We start from the raw sequence: 20,290 nt of genomic DNA, 5'->3' as shown, positions 1-20,290 counted from the left end.
CATCAGAGTTCAGTCCTCAGTTCTTTCTCTCAGGTCCACGTGCCAGCGGAACCTTTGGTAGGGGTAAGGGCTTCTGGAAAACAATTCACGGGTATATGTTTAGATGTTATATTTAGTTTCTGTAGGGAATCAAACATACCCTAATTCATGGCTCTCACTTACTTGGCTATTGTTTTAGGCCACTGTCACCTTCTTGCTTATCAAGTTGTTCATTTACTTCTTAGGGCTAGTTAGTTACCTACAATTTCTTTTGAGGGAACTCAAGAATTTCCTTTATCATTATGCTTAGGGGACCCTGTAGTCCCCTCGGAGGGGTCCCTGCTCCATCTTGGAAACTCCAAGCCTCAAACAGAAGGTCTGAATCCAAAAACCAAACAAAAACAAAACTCGTGGCTGTTCAGTGGCTCTGGCTGTGTCTGGTGAGTAGTACGTGGGTGTGAGGGTGGCCTTTCAGATTCTTGGGCTTGTTGGAGGAAAGCTGCCCAGAATTTTCAGCTCCACCCTCCCTCAATGGTAGAATGCCAACAGTCTGGAAGAATGAGTGTTCTGTGGAAGACTTTAGGATTTGCTGCTGTGCTTGGTTCCTGGATCTCATGGAAGGAGCTTGAGTTTGTGCAAAGGGGCACACCTGGCTATCTGTATGCCTATGAATGTCAGCCGGGCAGGGTCTGATCAACAGTCTAGACATATTCTCCTCTTCTTGCACTGCTTCCTTTGTGGGGTTTGGGTGGGTTGCATGGACATCTGCTACCCGCTAGAGCTTCTTGTTTTCCGTTATAACCTGTCTATATTTCTCAGAGGGCTGTGCAGTCTCAGGGTGCTTCACAGTGCTGTGATGCAAGAAATACACGTCCTCGGCAGATCCTAAAGAGCCTGAAACAACCAGATGAAGATAGCAAAGGGATGGAAAACAAGAATAGGGACACACAAAATACTAAGGCTTTCAAAGCGTGTTCTCACAGTGGCACAGAATTGGACTTATTTAGAGATGAGAAAAGTGGCATTACCGAGAGATTAAAAACGTACCAGGAAGAAAACCAAGCTGTGAAGTGGCAGAAAGAGTATTTAAACCCAGGTTTTATGCTTCTAAGCTGGCCCCATCCTCCCTCCATCTCTCTGGGCTGCAGTGATGGCTCCAGTCATGATGAATGTCAATGAACTTTTAATGAGGTCTTAATCAAGTGCTTCATTACTTGGACTCTCGGGGAGCAGAGCAATGGCCCTCGGGAGACAAAAGCCAGCATTCAAGCCAAAAGGGCTTGGGAGAGCTTACAGGTTCTGCTCCCTTTCAAGGACGTGGCTGTCCGCCTTTTCACCCCTTTACTCTCACTGCCCTGAAGACCTCGATGCAAACAAAGGGAAACCGTCAGATCTACTTTGCATTAGCTCTGGACTGCCCTTGGCTTCAGTGCTAATGAAGTAACTTAACAAATTCCCTCTGAAAAGTTGCATTTCATTTGCATATGTTTAGTTGCTTGCAATAGCAATATCCCTACTTCCTAAGGCTGATGTGACCCTCATAAAACCACAGGAAGCCACGTTTTTCTTCTCTTTCTTCCTTCCCTCTCCTTCCCATACCAGCTAGCTTGTCTTGCTTGCTTAGGCCAATCTAACAACAAAGTTTAGCCCCTGGCAGATTTTCCACACAACTGAAAGGCAAAGATTCATATGCCTTCATTTAGAGCCGATCACTGAGCTTGAAAATCCCAGCTTGACCTCATTTTTTTTTTTTTTTTTTTTTTTTTACTGTATTTTCTCCCTCAAAGACCAAAATGTGGATATGCTCACAAATTGATAATGCAGCTGCTAGATTAAGAGACGTTCTCAATCAGCTCTTGGTTTTCAATTGGTTTACTCAAATAATGTGGACCTGTCATAAGCATTAAGTCTGTATACGGAGATCATACTCGAGGAAAATTATTATAGAAGTTAGGAGAATTATGCAGTCATTCTTATCAGATGCCTGGAACACAGGACTCTGAAAACAGCAAGCTCTAAAAATTCAAATATTGATTCTGAGTTCATAATGCTCAAACTGAATGAACTAGGCATCCTGCTATTACACTCCTTGAGGATTTTGCTAGGAATAATGTGCTAAAAACATGATGTCTGTAAGAGAACGGCCATTGTAGGTAGCATGAGTGGAATTAAGAATATTATCCTTACCCAGAGGGTAGTGAGAAACAGTTTGTAGTTTTAAAAAAGGGCTCCGATGCATTCCCTTTCCTGTTTCATCTCTAGTCACATGAGACACACAGTTCAGCGTCAGCAAGGAAATGACAGAGAGAGATTACAGCCTTATAAGCCCACTCTAGGTGTATAGATTACAGCCTTGTGAGCCCACTCTAGGTGTATAGATTACAGCCTTATGAGCCTACTCTAGGTGTATAGATTACAACTTTACAAGCCCACTCCAGGTGTATAGATTATAGCCTTGCGAGCCCACTCCAGGTGTATAGATTACAGCTTTGCGAGCCCACTCTAGGTGCATAGATTACAGCCTTGTGAGCCCACTCTAGGTGTATAGATTTACAGCCTTGCGAGCCCACTCCAGGTGTATAGATTACAGCCTTGCGAGCCCACTCCAGGTGTATAGATTACAGCCTTGCGAGCCCACTCCAGGTGTATAGATTTACAGCCTTGCGAGCCCACTCCAGGTGTATAGATTATAGCCTTGCGAGCCCACTCCAGGTGTATAGATTACAGCCTTGCGAGCCCACTCCAGGTGTATAGATTACAACCTCGTGAGCCGACTCCAGGTGTATAGATTACAACCTTACAAGCCCACTCTAGGTGTATAGATTACAGCCTTTGCAATACCACTCTAGGCATATAGATTACAATCTTGTGAGCTCATTCCAGGTGTATAGATTACAACCTTACAAGCCCACTCTAGGTATACAGATTACAGCCTTGTGAGCCCACTCTAGGTGTATAGATTACAGTCCTACAAGCCCACTCTAGGTGTATAGATTACAGTTTTACATGCCCATTCTAGGTGTATAGATTACAGCCTTGCGAGCCCACTCCAGGTGCATAGATTACAGCCTTGTGAGCCCACTCTAGGTGTATTTGTCTCCTCTGTACATCCTCTCTTCTGCCTTCTTCTCCAGCTTGCTTAGCTTCTGCCTCAAACCCAGGAGGAGAGGAAGCAAAGGAAAAGTAGAGTGCAGTACATAGCTGCATGGAACTATATGTTAATAAACACTAAGTAGTTGTTTTTTTGGTTTATTTGTTTGGAGATAGGGTCTCACTCTGTCACCCAGGCTTGATCCTCTCAGCTTAGCCTCCAAAATGACTGGGACTACAGGCTCATGCCACCACACCTGGCTAATTTTTTGTATTTTTGATAGAGACAGAGTTTTGCCATGTTTCCCAGGCTGGTTTCGAACTCCTGAACTCAACCGATTGACCCATCTCAGCTTCCCGAAGTGCTGGGATTACAGGCGAGAGCCACCACACCTGGCCACACTAGGTGTTTTGTTTCTGTCTCGCCTTTCTGTCTCTTGGTTCTTCTCAGCCACAGGATTGTGAATGGAAGAGTTTCAGAGCAGTTCTAGAAATGGGAAGAAGTTAGACACTGAGTGAAGAGAAAGATCTGACAAAAATACATTGTTTAAATTATATGGCGTAGGGGAGGAAAATCTCTTTTCTTTCTACCATGCTAAGCTCATTAGCTCAGGCCCTTATAACAAAAGAGTTTGCTAAGAGAAAAGCATACACATTATTTAATATAAATTTTATATCACTCAGGTGCCTTCAGAAGTAACTGAAAACTCGAAGAAACAGTTGAACCTGAGTATTTTTTATAGTAGGTTTGGTGAAGAGTGGAAAGTTGTGGACAAAGGGGAGTGAGCTAAGTGTAATAAACTGGCAGGAACTTACCAAGACCAGCTTGTGTAGATTCTTCTCTCTGTTTTCGTGTCTTCAGAGAGAAGGACACTCCTGTCCTCTAGTTAGAGGGAGGGCACCTCTCACATGAGGGTCTTTTGACCTGCTTCTGGGGAAAGTCAGAAGATCCTTTGGAGGTTTTATGACCTGCTTCAGGGGAGAAAGACAGCGTGAGGGTGACAGTGACCTTCCTACTTGTGCGGTTTTCTCGAGTTTCTTTATCTGAAAATATTCAAGATGTCAAGGTGCCATATTTTGCGGGTAGTGTGTCCTGAATTCCCCAAATTAAGAAGATGTAAAATGTATATCAATAAACTTACCTTGTTTTTTGATTGAAAGTTAAGATTCATTGGTATGAACATGTGTTGCACTATGCAAATAACTGTTGTAACTTTCAACCCGGGCACCAGAACACTGCTGCACTGGATCCACTTGGTTCAAGAGAGCCAATTGCATGCATCTCTTCCCAACTCTGACTTCTGTGTCTACATGTTGGTAATCTGAAATCTGCCATGACGTGGGGAGTATTTACACCAAGGACATCAGTAAATACAAGGCTTCCCCCACTCCCGCAAAAGGGCTGAGTTGCTGTTTTTGACAGGCATTATTATCCTTGCTTCTGCCACCAAACCAGTTGTACCAGTCTCCCCATTTTTATTTCTTTTACTCCTTTTCTGTGTTCGGGGAGAAGCACAGTGATTTTTCATTTACTGAGTGTCCACTCTGTGCAGAACTGTGCCGGATCCTACGGAGAATTCCAGAAGACATGGACAGTGCTATCAACCACTGCCAGTCAGTTAACTGTAGTCTGAGGCAGAATTAAATGAGTCTCATAGAGAACTGCCTGTCAAATACTGTGAAGGGTTGATCCCCAAGAAAGAGGTGGCATATGAGTTGTTCTTTGAAGAACAAAGTTGGATTTCAATTAGCAGACGAACTGGAGGATGATAGGCAGAGGGAGGAAGGGTATCTGAACAGGGGAGCAGCAAGAACAAATGGGTGAGTTTATGAAATGAAAGTGCTGGAGTGTTCGTGGAAGGATGCAGAGTCATCTGTGGCTAAAATAAACAGCTTGTAATTCATAAAGGGCAGTGGTGAGGGTAGATTTTTCAGAATTTTAGTAGTTTTCACTTTTTATGGTGATTACCACTTTCTCATCTATATAGCTGTTTCTTTTTTCTTTTTCTTCTTCTGTGTTTTTTTTTTTTTTTTTTTTTTTGACATGGAGTCTTGCTCTTGTCATCCAGGCTGGAGTGCAATGGCACAATCTTGGCTCACTGCAACCTCTGCCTCCTGGGTTCAAGAGATTCTCCTGCCTCAGCCTCCTGAGAAGCTGAGACTACAGGCACATGCCACCATGCCGGGCTAATTTTTTTTTTTTTTTTTGGTATTTTTAGTAGAGACGGGGTTTCACCATGTTGATTAGGCTGGTCTTGAACTCCTGACCTCAGGTGATCTACACACCTCGGACTCCCAATATATAGCTATCTCTTAAGTAAGAAAGTGTTAATTTTATGATGAACCATTGTGCCAGTTACCAAGTTTTCCAGCACAGAACACTCCCACAATTTGGTTTAATTTTATGAAACTCATTAGCTCAACATAAGCTACAAAAAAGCAAATCATTAAGCCTTTTATTGCTTACAACAAGAAGAATCTTTTGTATATTTTATATTTGATGGTATTCAAAAACCATATCCATAAGGACTATTTCTACCAGTAAGATTCTGGACCAAAGGGAATGTGCATTTTAAACACAGATTGAAACAACTGCATTTCCCTCTGGAACTTGTGCAGGTATACGTGTAAGAGTACTTCTTTTATCACAATCTAATTCACATGGGGTATTAGCAAAATTTTAAAACGCCAATGTGAATGCTGAAAATTGTATGTAGTTGTATTTTCAACTCACTAATTAGGAATGAGTTAGATCAATTTAAGATCATTATTGGCCACTGTATTTCTTCTTTTCTGTAAGCTCCTGCGTCCCATGCTCATTATTCCATTTGCTTGTTCACCTTGTTATATTGATTTGTATAAATGCTTTGCAAATGAAGGGAATTGCCATCTGGCTCTCCTGTGTATTGCTCTTGTTTTTGTTCAGTGTGTTGTGTGCCTTCGATTTTGTTTAGAATGTCATTTTTCTGATAAGAGGAATATTTAAAGACTTTTCTGTCCTCAGTTTTATTCATCTTTTTCTTCCTGGGTCTGCACTTTGTGATCTGCTAGAAATAACTTGAAAATTATAATTTCTTTCCTGATTTGTTATAGAAAACTGATGGCTTCATTACCTTAAAAACTATTTGAATGTCCTTTTAAAAAATTTATAATAGATATTCGTTTCCACAGCAAGTTTGTGACAGGTTCCTTCATTTAATTTGCATGTATTTTAAAACTTAGCTATAGAAACAGAGAGATGGAGAAAACATATCCTAGTCCTCAAAGAGCTCTCATTCTTGTGAGGAGGCATATAGCTAATTGTAACTACATATATTGTATAATTATACATTTTCCAGTTATATATAACTACATTATATAATTCATTTATGAGAAAACTAGGGAGATCCCTCTATGTTAATACATTATACATTACACACACACACACACACACACACACACACACGATAGAATTCATTCATTAAAAACACACACACACGATAGAATTCATTCATCATAAAAAAAAGAAACAATCAAAACTAGGGAGCCCTTTCATGCGGGAGTGTGGCGGAGAAATGGATGAAAATCTGTTTTAAAAGAAACATTCTGTCTAAGGCGTTTTTAAGTAGTTTAGGGCCCGGGAAGAAGTCCAGGGGCTGAAGTCGCTTCAGGAGCAGATGGGCTGCAGGCCTGTGGGGACTTGGGGGTAGGGGCTGAGCTGCCAATTAGGCGATTCCCTGGGGGTCTGGGCTGCCCCTTTTCATGTTCAGGTGAATTTGAAAACCTCATTTCTTTTTCACAGAAGAAACTGCTCATTGAGGTAGCGAGGATGCTGACAAGTGTGAGGCAAGCAACCTCCTAGAATTATAAAGAGTCCCAGGAGAGTTATCCTTAAGAGGAGACAAAGCTAAGAGATTTTTGAACCCAGAAGCACTAGCCAAAAGCTCCAGAGCTGTAGACAAACAGATAAGCTTTTCCTCGGTCTGGAAAACTGTAGTATTTCTCAAAGCAGGGGCTACAACGTCCAACAACCCCGCAACCTGCATACCCGTAACGGCTTCATTCACTGTGTACGCATAACCGAGTAGGGGCTGAGGGATCTCACTAGGTGAATGTCCATGGCCCCATTTTAAAGAAGAAACTGAGAGTCAGAGAAATTAAATAACCTACGCAACGTAAAATCTCAGTGAAACCAAGACAACAATCGGCAATTTATGAGCTTAGTGATTCCCAGCATCTGGATTTCTGGTATTTTGCTGTGGATGAGTATCCAGTTTAAATATGAAATTCACATACTCTCAGCTCTGTTTCCTTCCCTTGGTTCCGGGCTGACGTTTTTGGCTTCAGCGCTGTGGGCTTAGAACTGAACTCTTCTTTCTATGAAACCTTCCCTGTTGATGGTGGAGTTGGTTCTGCCGATGGCTAAGATTTTAACATTTCTGTTTTGGAAAGCTCCTTCTCAGATCTCCCTGTCTCCAGCTATGCACTCTTCTGGTCTGATGGCTCCAGGCTGCTCCTTCCCATCCCTCTCTGGTCCAGTCCCCCAGGTGCAAAATTATCTGGAGGTCATCTTAAAAGGATCTTGTTCAGACCCCAGAATCTTGAATTCTTTTATTTCTCTTTAAGTAATGAAAAGCTATGGCTTGATCTGAACAATTTCAGTGGGCTGCAAGCTTAAGCGAAGGTATGCTTTGGGCAAAAGGCCTTCTTACTCTTGCTGCTAAAATCATTCCTTGTCAGTGCTTACAGCCATTCTTGAAGCTCAACCTCATGTGTTCCTTGTATGCTATCTGTGGTTGAAGGGGCGTTGGGTACAACAAGTGAGCGCTTGTTCCCTCAGATCCCAAGGGAAAAGAGGTGTTGGCTGCTGCTAGGAGGTTGCCTGTTTGGGGGAACTATTGGAACAGAAGACAGCGTGCCCTGTCTCAGGCCAAGGAGGGGCGATGGGAAGAGACAGAGGGACTCCTGGCTGCCCACCTGGCCTTTTAGTACTCTACATGAGGCCACTCCCCATCCATCTTACTCCTCATCGCTCCATCACAACCTGTCATTACCTATGCCCTGGGTATCTCTCCTTCCCGGACATAAGTTCTGTGAGGGTAGAAACCATGCCTACCTGATTTACTGTTGTATCCTCAGCATCTAGCAATGTGTCTGGCTCCTAGTAGACATAATATATATTTGCTGGCTGAATGAATGCAGTGAAGCCATGTGTGTGTGTATATGTGCATGTATATGCATATATGTGTATATGTATACCTATATGTGTGTACTGTGTATGTCTGTGCATATGTGTATATGTATGTGTGTGTGTATGTATGTATATGTATGTGTGTGTCTGGGTATGTATGTGTATGGGTGTATATGTATATGTATGTACATGTATGTGCATATGTGGGTATATGTATGTGTGTATGCATGTGTGTATGTGTGTAAGTGTATATGTATGTGTATATATGTTCATATATGCACTGTGTATGTGTATGTGTGTATACGTATGTGTGTGTGTAGAGAGAGAAAAGTATTCCATGCAATAGGGAGTAAGATGATACTTACAGGGAAAGGGTTCAAATTGCAATACTGATCACTTGAGAATAAAAAGAAAAGAGACAATCTGTAACTATTTGGTTGGGCTACATAAAGGTAACACTTATTGCTAGTGTAATTAGTGGTCTACCAAACAGTCATTTAACAACCCACCCCCCCATTCATAGGCAGGACCCACCTCCTACAACAGGGATACCTGTGGAGTACTTTTCCAACTTCCCTTGCAGCTAAGACGGAGCATGTGACCAATTCTGGCCAATGGGAACTCAGGATGAGTCTGCTGGAGGCTTTTGGGAAAGGTATTCTCTTCTAATAAGAGAGACACAGAGGTGCAAATGTCCCTCTTTTCAGCAGGGCCTTGCTGTGTCTACAAGTGACCGTGAGTGTCAAGTTAATATGCTGAGTATGGGGGCTGGAGTAGAAAAAGAAAAAGAGCTTGGGTTCTTAATGACAGTGTTGAGCTAACTTTGAAAACATCCTGCTTCTGGAGCTCTTGTTGTTTGAAATAACAAATGGTCTTACTTTTTAAGCCACTCTTGATTCTTTTGGAAGAAGCCGTCCTCACTGATGAGTTCTTGTACCCATTCACATGAACCATAGACCATTCCTAATGAGCATTGTGTATGTTAGTAAATGTAGATGAACTGGTGTGATTTGGGGGAGACTTTAAAATCTATTCATAGATGCTCTATGACATATACTCATATATTGTAATAATCAGTTCACAACTTGAAAGGGGGTGACATTCATGTAAGGTATGTTTTCATCTATCTTTCTACAATATCTATAAATTAAATTTCGTGAAATTCTGAATGATACCAGAGCCACTAAAAACAATCATATAGGCCTGTGTATATCACTGTGTTACCTCTGAGACTATAAACCAATATGGGTTTTTTTTTTTTTTAAAGCCTTTTTGTTCTGTTTTTAATCCAACTGAGAATCAGGATTCTGGTTGTATGATAAAAATCTGGCTCTGGGAAATGGGGAAATGTGTATGAAGGTCATGGGGTCTGGGGAGATTCCACATGTGGAGCTTAGAGACAGGGGTAGGGATGTAGAGATTCCAAAGCAGTTTCTAAAGAGCATGATTTATAATGAGCAGGTTCTTAGGATGGTTCTCAATGGCCTTTTATGATCCTCATGAAATAAGAGTCATGAATTTTAGGGGGATTTCCCTCTTCCACTTCCTCTGCAATCTCCTTATAATGATAATACTCAAGTTAGGCCGATATGGCTCCATTCATGGACATAGAAAAAAACGTGGGTCAAAATCCACTTGCATAAATATCTTCAAGCCAGTCACAGCCTGCTGCTTGCTGGGGGCTGTTTCATGCCATGCATGCAGTACCAAGCTGCCGCCACAGGGTGGTGGAAATGGCCACAAAATGTGAGCTACTGGCTTGGCCTGGTCCGGACTGAGTGGAAACAGATTTATAGGAAATGTAATTGCTTTGCTTTGCACAGCTCACAATCAATCTGATGTCTTATAAATGTGCAATTTCCTACATTCTTGAGCAAGCTTAGTTCTGCTTATTAACATAGAAAAGAGACAGACTATGAAGTGGCCTTAAGAGATGAGAGATTGAGCCTCGAAATGAAAGGCAGGGTGTGGAAACAGGAGACACGCCAAGGAGGCCAGGAGCCTGGGTTCTACTTGTCCCTCTGGTGTCATCATCTAAGTCACTTTACAGCTCTGGGCTTTGTGGTTTTCTCAGAAGAGGTGAGGAGAAGGGGTGTGATATTGATCGGCTATCAAATTCCCCTCCTATCTGAAGTCCTCTGATTTATGGTAAGGTTATTTACACAGCCTTAATGTGAGGCAAAGATCTGAACCAATATCGTGGTGGTAGGAAAGGAAAAGAAAATTGTAAAAGGTTATTGCTTCAGGATACTTGAAGATAAATAAGTGTCAAAAGTCAAAAAGTCAAATCAAACCAGACCTCCAGGACTCAAGGCCCTTGAGGAGGACAAAGCTTGCAGGAGGCTTACTCTTTTGTGGAATTTACTGTTTTACTCCTGAGAAAACCAGTCAGAGTTAATTTCTCAATTGTGGCATCTAACCAGAGCACATGTTCGTTTAATTGTCCTGTAGTAGTGAGAAGCAAGGAAAAAAAAAACCACACAGATCATGTTTAGTGAGTGAATGTTGTTGAGTCACAGAACACTGGGGAGAGCTTTTGGCATTATTCATTTCAAAAATACTGTAATGAGAGGTGAGCAGGAGCTGCATTTCATTCACGCCTTCATTCATTCACTTAGTTTTTGAGACAAAGTTTCGTTCTTATTGCCCAGGCTGGAGCGCGATGGCGCGATCTCAGCTGGGTTCAATTGCTTGAATCTCTGCCTCCCGTGTTCAAGCAATTCTCCTGTCTCAGCCTCTTGAATAGGTGGGATTACAGGCACCTGTCATGACGCCTGGCTGATTTTTGGCATTTTTAGAAGAGACGGGGGTTTCACCATGTTGGCCAGGCTGGTCTCGAACTCCTGACCTCAGGTGATCTACCCACCTCGGCCTCCCAGAGTGTTGGGACTACAGGTGTGAGCCACCGCGCCCAGCCTCATTTAGCTTTTATTGAGTGAGAGAAAAGCATCCCTTGTGGTTACAAATCTCCTTATGGACTTTATGGTCAAGTAGGGGAGGCAGAGAGTTGAACTAATGAGCAGGCAGATAAATAAATACGGGATTGCATAGGATGTGGTGAGTGTTCTTCGGGCTGCTACAGAAGCCAGTAAGAGGGTGGTCACTTACCATTGTATCATTGAAATATTACATTGTATCATTTCAATGTATCATTGAAACTGAAGTTTCCTGAAGCTTTTCTGCTTCCTCATCCACATGGTCTTTGTCTTGTTTTGTTAAATGAGTCATGTATGGTTTCCATAAATATATCTTAGATCGCTTCTATGTCTTAGGCAGACTGCTAGGTCCTGGGGCTATAAAGATGATTAAGACTGTGAAGTCGACTACCAGCATTGAGTTGTAGTCAGTGCTTATGCTCTGAAGCCTACTGCTTACCACCCACTAGCCAGCGACTTTGGGCAAATGAATGTATTTCTTTAAAGCTCAGCGTATGCATCTATATAATGGGAATAACGATAGAATCTAAATATAGACTACTGTAAGAATTTATATATAAATATTTTAAGTTGAATGCATGCAGAGTTACATCAAGAATGCAAATATTAGCAATCATCAATATTGTAATAAGTGTAAGAAACATCAAGGGCTTAGCATAGTGGTTAGTGCAATAGAAAGCACTGAATGTGGCCCCTGGTTGCCACTGTTAGTCTTTCAAGAGCTCATGGTCTATTGTGGGGGACAAATGTGCTGGTACAAATAGATAAATAGTAACAAAAGGATAGAACACCTAGGGATAGATTCCGGACTGCCTTGGACAGGAAATGACTCTTGAATCGAGTTTAGGAATTTACCAGACTTCCCAGTGGAAAAAGAGAGAGAGAGAGAAAGAAAAAAAGGAAGTAGTGAGTCAGGGGGAGGAACATTCATTCTTTAGAGAGAAAAAAGCCAGGGCAAGGCCAGGGGTGCTATGGGAAGACCAGCGAGTCTCATCTGCATTTTCAGGCATTAAGATAACTCAGCACCAGGGCAGCAAATTGAACAAATGCTTTCCATTGACATAGAAGCCAGAGGTGGACACAGCTGGAGTGTGTGTGTGTAAGTGGACAAACACGGCCCCCTCTGGCTCTAAGGAAAATGAGTTTACTTCTGTGTCAACATGAAGCCACGCAGCTGGTTTGACTGAATTTTTCACTGCGTTAATGATGTTTGGATATCAGAAAGAAACAACCTAAACGAGATGAATGGGCAGTCCCTTTCTCCTGCGTTATCTCAGGAGCTATCTCTGCAGCAGGCGGCTTGGATGGAAGTGGTGTCTCGGAGAGTTCCTGGGTTGAGACTGGGAAGCTCCGTACATTATGCGTAAAGAGAAGCAAGAGGGACACAGTGGCTAAACTGTAAATAAAGCCAACCGTGGGTATCTGGGTCAGATTAAATCACAAGGTGAGGAAATCTGCTCTCACTACCTCTTTGAAAAATCTGTTATTTCACTTCGGCATTGAGTGACGGATACCATTTGATCAACATCACAGTACAGCTGTAGTAAAATAATGAGTCAGCACCTTTCCAAAATTGTTGACTTTTTCTTCCAAATTTCTGCAAAATGAGTTAATTAGAGGTGCTGGAGCACCTTGCTGGCTGGTGACCACGCTCAATGGAGCTGGGGAGACCCTTCTTCTCCAGAGGACTGCGCGCAATGCTTGTAAAACATTCAACCCTTGCCTCCCATCCCTTTTTAATTTCCTGTTGGATACCATCAGTGGATAGGAGAGAAAAGGCACGGTTGAACCTTTCTAGACAAACCTTCAACACCCTGCTATAGATGCGAGTTTCTGAGACAATGAACACAATCCATGTCCTCATTTAATGTGCATGTTCTTTGGCCTTCAGTTGCATTGAAGCTTTTTTAAGTATCACTGACATTCACGAACCTCAGCTCTTACTTTGAAGAGCTCAGCATCGTTAACAAGTCATTAATTAATTAACTTCTAATTGCAAAAATATCACATGTGAAGGATGGAAAGAGTGTAATGTAGGAAAACTCAAAAGAGGAAATAAAAATCCCAGCTCTTCTGTCTTCCAGAAGTAACCTCTGTTAACCTTTTATTATATTTCTTTCCAGCTCATTTGAGTACATGTGTTTATGGCTATTGGAGATTATTCCATACAGATGACTTCCAAAACTCACTGTTCATTTAATTTATCACTACGTTTCATCTTGTCATTAGGTATTTTAGTCCAACAGTGTTTTGTATTTTAAAGCACTCGTTCAGTTAGATTATAAAACTAATCTACAATATTCATTGTAATATGCTGGAACAATACTGAGACTCAAAGGCTATTAGTTCTTTTAGAAACCGTTTTTATACCATTTAGGCATTGAAAAGCATGGAAAATATGGAAAACTTTGCAATTTATTCTACGAGGTTAGCAGGGCATAGCTAAGAAAGCTTGACAAATGTATCCCATAAAAACAGAAAGCCACAGACAAAAGTCATTTTTAAATATATACCAAGGCCGAACCCTAAGACAAACGTTGGCAATAGAATCAGCATGATAAAAGAATACTCTTGAAGAGGTAGGGTTTTTGTTTTTTGGTTTTTTTCAGAAACCAAGAAATGGTTCAGTCTTAAAAATAGATTAATAGTAATGAATGCATTAACAGTTTGGAAAAAAAAAGACCATAAAGGTATTCCTCACATACACTGAAATATTTTTGAATGGTTGCTAGAAAAAAATTGATAATTAGCAACCACAATATACTTCCTGACCAAGAAAACGACATCTTTCTGAAATAAACCACAAACATCAAGGCCGGACGTAGTGGCTCACCCTTGTAATCCCAGCACTTTGGAAGGCTGAGGCGGGTGGATCACGAAGTCGGGAGATCAAGACCATCCTGGCCAATGTGGTGAAACTTCATCTCTACTAAAATACAAAAAACAAACAAATAAACAAAAAAATTAGCCAGGCATGGTGGCACACGCCTGTAGTCCCAGCTATTTGGGAGGTTGAGGCAGGGGAATTGCTTGAACCTGGGAAGCAGAGGTTGCAGTGAACCAAGATCATGCCATTGTACTCCAGCCTGGTGACAGAGTGACACTCCATCTAAATAAATAAATAACCACAAACATCATATTCAAAGGCAAGACACTAAAGGCATCAATGCCAATTACAAAACTGGTATGTCAGGTTCCCTCTAGAGAGCTAGTCTTCTAGAAATGCATTGAATTCAATCCTTTTACTGTATACCAGCAACAACCAGTTGGAAGTTAAAATGAAAAAGTTATAATGAACAACATCAACCAAATATATTAAATATCTATAACTACGTGAAGAAAACTACAAAAGGTATCCGAGATACACTAAATAGGGCTTTACATAGATAAGTTTAATTCCTGCTCATTATCCTATACAGGAAGACTTAATATTGTAAAGATGTCAACTTTTCCCTAAGTTGATCTATTAATATAAAATCCCATTTTTTAATCATGAAAATAGCTTTTGTTTTTTATCATAAAAGAACATGTTTATTGTTCAGAGCTTCAAACAATATGTACAATGATAAAGAAGAAATTGTAATTAATAAAAAAATGCATGAAACTAAAGGCTACTTCTGAAAATATTTGTGAAAAATTCTTTTGAAATTTATGTATACATAATTTGGCAGGATAATGAGGTAAGAAAATTTGCACTTAATTCTTGCTCCATGGCCTTTAGCTCAGTTCCAAGAGCTGGGAGGTTCCTTTGAAAACTTAGTAATCCCAGGGATCAAAGGGATCCTTCCAGTCTCGTTTTCCAAAGGCTAGACTCTGGGAGGGGAGAAAGCTCTGTGCTCTGGGGTAGGGCAAGGGACGTTGCGCTACAGAGGGGAGCCCCCCACTTTGGGATGGAGACAGAGATCCAGATTTACTGCCATTGGAGGGACTCGACTTTTGCCCATCTCCATAAAACTCAATGAGGTGAGTTCTCTCTTTTCTGCACTCTGGAATTGTTTGCATATGCACATCATCTATTTCCTAAAGATATAGTGAACTGAGCTGTAAAATCATTTGAAGCTGGTTCTTTTTTTTTTCAGCAGTTGCTCAATGATGACCTCTCCATTGTATTCTCTGGTACAAGTTCTGTTCCAGTTTTTTCACTCTTCTTGGGTTCATCTCGCAATATTTTATTTTAGTAGGAAAATGTATTTTCTGTAGCTCTTCAGTGTTGTTGCAGATTGTCCGCTGTCATCTATTTCTTAATAAATTCTTCAAAGTGGAATTATCGTGTCAGTTTCAGTGTTAAATGTGGTCACATGGCACAGCAGAAATTCTGTGCCCATTTTTAATCCCACCAACAAAGGAAGCATCTTTTTTTTTTTTTTTTGAGATAAGATCTCACTAAGTTGTCCAGGCTTAAACTTCTGGGTTCAAGAGATCCTCTCACCTCAGCCTCCCCAGTCTCTGCGACTGCAGGGGCAGGTTTGTGCCACTGCACCCCACTGGGACCATCCTTTTGACCACAATATTTGTATCTTTCCTGACATAATAAGCAAAGAAACTAGAATACCTTGCTTTTCTTTGTATTTCTTTGATTACCAACGAATTAAATTAGAATTCTGGGTTGAATAGAATCTTTTTCCAAACAGCAAATCATGTTTTAAAATAGCATTTCTGAAACATGTGTTCTTTCTATGCAGAGCTGAAAATTTTCATGTATCACTTACTCAATTTTTTGATCTTGTGCCATTCTGGATTTTCTATTCTCATTCTTTTTTTTTTTTTTGAGACAGAGTCTGCTCTGTCGCCCAGGCTGGAGTTCAGTGGCCGGATCTCAGCTCACTGCAAGCTCTGCCTCCCGGGTTCACGCCATTCTCCTGCCTCAGCCTCCCGAGTAGCTGGGACTACAGGCGCCCACCACCACGCCCGGCTAGCTTTTTTGTATTTTTTAGTAGAGACGGGGTTTCTCCGTGTTAGCCAGGATGGTCTCATTCTTTACCTGTCTGTGCAATCCTGTACTGAGGTTACATTGATTTTAATTATTTTAAGTACATGTGGCTTTCTGGTGGAATATGTTCCTTTTGCTATTATTCTTTATATATTTTTTAAAGTTCTCATCTATTTCTCCTATGTATTTCTTCTTCTGGTGAATTTAAGAATTTTAGTGATGACCCTTGCCTTCTCCCACTCTCTTGAAAAAACTCTCTGACGATAACAACAAAAAACCTCTTGGATTTTAATCAGTAGTGGATTAACTTTTGCAAGTTATTTAAAAATGGAAATATTTGCATAATTACCTTCATATAGATAGTTACGGTATGCTTATGCATATTTTGATTTTTTTTTTTTTTTTTTTTGAGATGGAGTCTCGCTTCTTCACCCAAGGTGGAGTACAATGGCACAGTCTTGGCTCACTGCCACCTTTGCTTCTTGGGTTCAAGCGATTCTTTTGCCTCAGCCTCCCAAGTAGCTGGGATTACAGGCTTGTGCCAGCATGCCCGGATAATTTTTGTAGTTTTAGTAGAGACAGAGTTTCACCATGTTGGCCAGGCTGGTCTCGAACTCCTGACCTCAAGGGATCCACCCACCTCGGCCTCCCAAAATGCTGTGATTATAGGTGTGAGCCACCATGCCCAGCCGCATATTTTGATTTTATGTTACTTAACCAAATGTTGTGCTACAAGCTTTTATAATCCTGCCATATTGGAAACCAGGCAGGTTACCTAGTTTTCATATTTTATGCTTTTTACTAGATTTTTGTCTCAGAGTCATGCTAACTTCCTAAAATGGGATTTCCCCCACCCTCCTCCACCACAATTTATATAGTAGAGATGTAATCTGTTTTTCAAAGTTTGTTAAAATTCCACCACAATCTATCTGATCCAGGATATTTTAAGAGTTGTATTGAACAATTTTTTTCAGATACTTGCAAATATATTTGTTTATTCAGGTTTTCTACCACTGAAAAGAATGAAGCTGTATGTTTCAACTTTTATAGTAATCAGGTTTTCAAGTAGTGTATATGTGTACTTAATATTTTGTGTATGTGTACACATACATGCATATACTATACTCATAAACTTATTCTTCTTCCTATATTGTTATATCTCCTTTATTTTTCTAAATGTTATCTGTTTGTCTTTTCTTCCTTTCCTTATTTTTTTTAGCTTTTATTTTAGGTTCAGGGGTACATGTGAATGTTTATTATATAGGTAAATTTGTGTCATGGGAGTTTGTTGTACAGACTATTTCATCACCCAGGTACAAAGCGTAGCAGCCAATAGTTATTTTTTCTGCTCCTCTCCCTCTTCCCACCTTCGACCCTCAAGTAGACCCTAGTGTCTGTTGTTCCCTTCTATGCATTCATGAATTCTCATCATTTAGCTCCCACTTATAAGTGAGAACATGTGGTATTTATTTCTCTATAACATGTGGTGTTAGTTTGCTAAGGATAATTGTCTCCAGCTCCATCCATCTTCCTGCAAAAGACATGATCTCATTCTTTTTAATGGCTACATAATATTCCACGGTGTATGTACCAAATTTTCCTTATCCAGTCTGTCACTGATGGGTGTTCAGGTTGATTTTATGTCTTTGCTATTGTGAATAGTGCTTCAGTGAACATTTACGTGCATGTGTCTTTATGGTAGAACGATTTCTATTCCTCTGGGCATATACGCAATAATGGGATTGTTGGGTTGAATGGTAGTTCTGTTTTTAGCTCTTTGAGGGATTGCCATACTGCTGTCCACAATGCTTGAGCTAATTTACACACCTACCAATAGTATATAAGTGTTCCCTTCTCTCCACAACCTCACCAGCATCTGTTATGTTTTTATTTTTGAATAGTAGCCATTTTGACTGATGTGGGATGGTGTCTCACTGTGGTTTTGATTTGTGTTTCTTTAATGATCAGTGATATTGAGCCTTTTTTCATACGTTTGTTGGCTGCATGCATGTCTTCATTTGAAAGGTGTCTGTTCATGCCCTTTGTCCACTTTTCAATGTTTTTTTTCTTGTAAATTTGTTTAAATTCCTTATATATGCTGGTTATTAGACCTTTGTTATATATTTATCTTTTCTTTCTCTATTTTATTCTATTTGGTAATTTTTTTCTACTTAGTATTATTAAAGAACTATTGTTGGAAAATCATGTGGGCCAATAGATATAGATCTGGCTCTTTCTTTTTAATGCCTGAATAGTATTCCCCAATACAATTGAATCATGCTTGATTTAAGCAGTCCCCTAATTAATGACACTCAGGTTGTTTCCAAGATGTATGTTAAAAAATGATGCTGTAAGTAATGACACTGTAACTCTAATCTCACTGGTGCTTTTATTTTTATAGATTAGATCTCTCAGTGTGAGATTGTGGGGACAAACATCTATATATTCTGATGTTCAGTGGATATTGCCAGAACATTTTGCAAGGATGTTGTACTAATTTATACTCATACCAACAATGTACAAGAGTGCCCATTCAAACTTTCTGCAGCACTGGATCTCATAGCTTATTTAATTTGTGCCAGTTTTGAGGGGGAAAAATGGGAACATCTTGTTGCTTTATTTGTGTTTTCTTGATCACTAGTAAGGTGAGAATCTTTTAATATACCTATTGGTCATTTGTAGTTTTCTGTTCTGTAGCTTGCTTGTTATAGACTTGGCACATTTTTCTGTTACCTTGTCCTTTCCTTTCTGATCTATAGGCCCTTTTTTGATTTTGGGAGATTCACCATTTGTCTGTCATTTGAATTGTCAGGGTTTTACTAGTTCTGTTAGTTTGATTGAAGATGCACTGTCTATTTCCAATGTCTAAGAACAGATTCTATTTTTTCCTGTGAGTGACTTTTATATGTAGAAACTAGACTCACGAGTCTGAGTACAAAAAACAGCAGGCTTCAATGCCATCTTTCTTATTCCTAGTCATACGGGGCGGAAAGGAGAGGATCCCTAACTCTACGCGGAGTAAAGTGTTACAACTTCTCACCATGCTGACGCCGTATTGGAAACTAGGCAGGTTACTAGTTTCATATTTTGTGCTTTTTACCAGATTTTTGTCTCAGAGTCATGCTAGCTTCCTAAAATGGGATTTCCCCCACCCTCCTCCACCACAATTTATATAGCAGAGATGTAATCTGTTTTTCAAAGTTTGTTAAAATTCCACCACAATCTATCTGATCCAGCATATTTTAAGAGTTGTATTGAGCAACTTTTAAGGGCCTTGATTGTGTTTCTCAGAGTCTGTATGTTCCAAGGAATGGATATTTTCCTCCCTCTTATCAATTACTCCCGCAGTTCTCAGCTAGTACAAAAGTCATCAGCAGGAACTTGGTGTGTGTTGGTCATCCCTCTCAGCTCTTGAGATGGGCTGAAGGACCCTGACTTTTGTTAGCTTTTCTAATTTGAAGCTGCATGGAATTCTTCAGAAACTGCTGGGCCTTCAGAGGCAGGACTGCCCAGGCCCAGGTCACCCACTGGGTCTTTGAAATGATCTGGTAAAGGGTAACCGCTGTCTTAAGTTTCAAACACAACATGTATAGATAAATACAGACTGTTGCTAATCAAGGTACAACAGGGATCCCCAACCCCCAGGCTGTGGACTGGTACTGGTCCGTGGACTGTTAGGTACTGAGTTGCACGGTGGGAGGTGAGTGGTGGACAAGTGGGCATTACTACCTGAGCTCCGCTTCCTGTCACATCAGTGGTGCCATTAGATTCTCATAGGAGGCGAACCCCATTGTGAACTGCACATGCGAAGGATCTAGGTCGTGTGCCCCTTATGAGAATCTAATGCCTGATGATCTGTCACTGTCTCCCATCACTCCCAGATGGGACCATCTAGCTGTAGGAAAACAAGCTCAGGCCTCCCACTGATTCTACATTTATGATGAGTTGTATAATTATGTTATCATATATTACAATGTAATAATAATAGAAATAAAGTGCACAATAAATGTAATGCGCTTGAATTATCCCCAAACTATCCCCCCACCGGCCCCCAGTTCATGGAAAAAATAACTTCCACGAAACCAGTCCCTGGTGCCAAGAAGGCTGGGGACTGCTGGTATACAAGCCTGCTGTATATTTAAGTCTTACAGGTTTCAACTAATTTAAGAAACAATTCAAATTGTT

The 20,290-nt window shown here is 40.7% G+C and overlaps 1 long non-coding RNA gene across 1 annotated transcript in view; it reads left to right on the top strand.

Annotated features, from left to right (window-relative positions):
- The first annotated feature begins 14,914 nt into the window (after positions 1–14,914).
- The window catches only part of LOC123569435 (uncharacterized), a 51,639-nt gene continuing 46,263 nt past the window's right edge, over positions 14,915–20,290 (top strand). Inside the window, exon 1 of the long non-coding RNA XR_006693119.3 lies at positions 14,915–15,138. This is a non-coding gene — a long non-coding RNA (uncharacterized lncRNA). The remainder of the gene's footprint in view (positions 15,139–20,290) is intronic.

This window comes from Macaca fascicularis, chromosome 16 (genome assembly GCF_037993035.2).
Source record: "Macaca fascicularis isolate 582-1 chromosome 16, T2T-MFA8v1.1".
Taxonomy (NCBI): domain Eukaryota; kingdom Metazoa; phylum Chordata; class Mammalia; order Primates; family Cercopithecidae; genus Macaca; species Macaca fascicularis.
The sequence above is the reverse complement of the archived record's forward strand: the minus strand, read 5'-3'. Positions and strand labels throughout refer to the sequence as shown.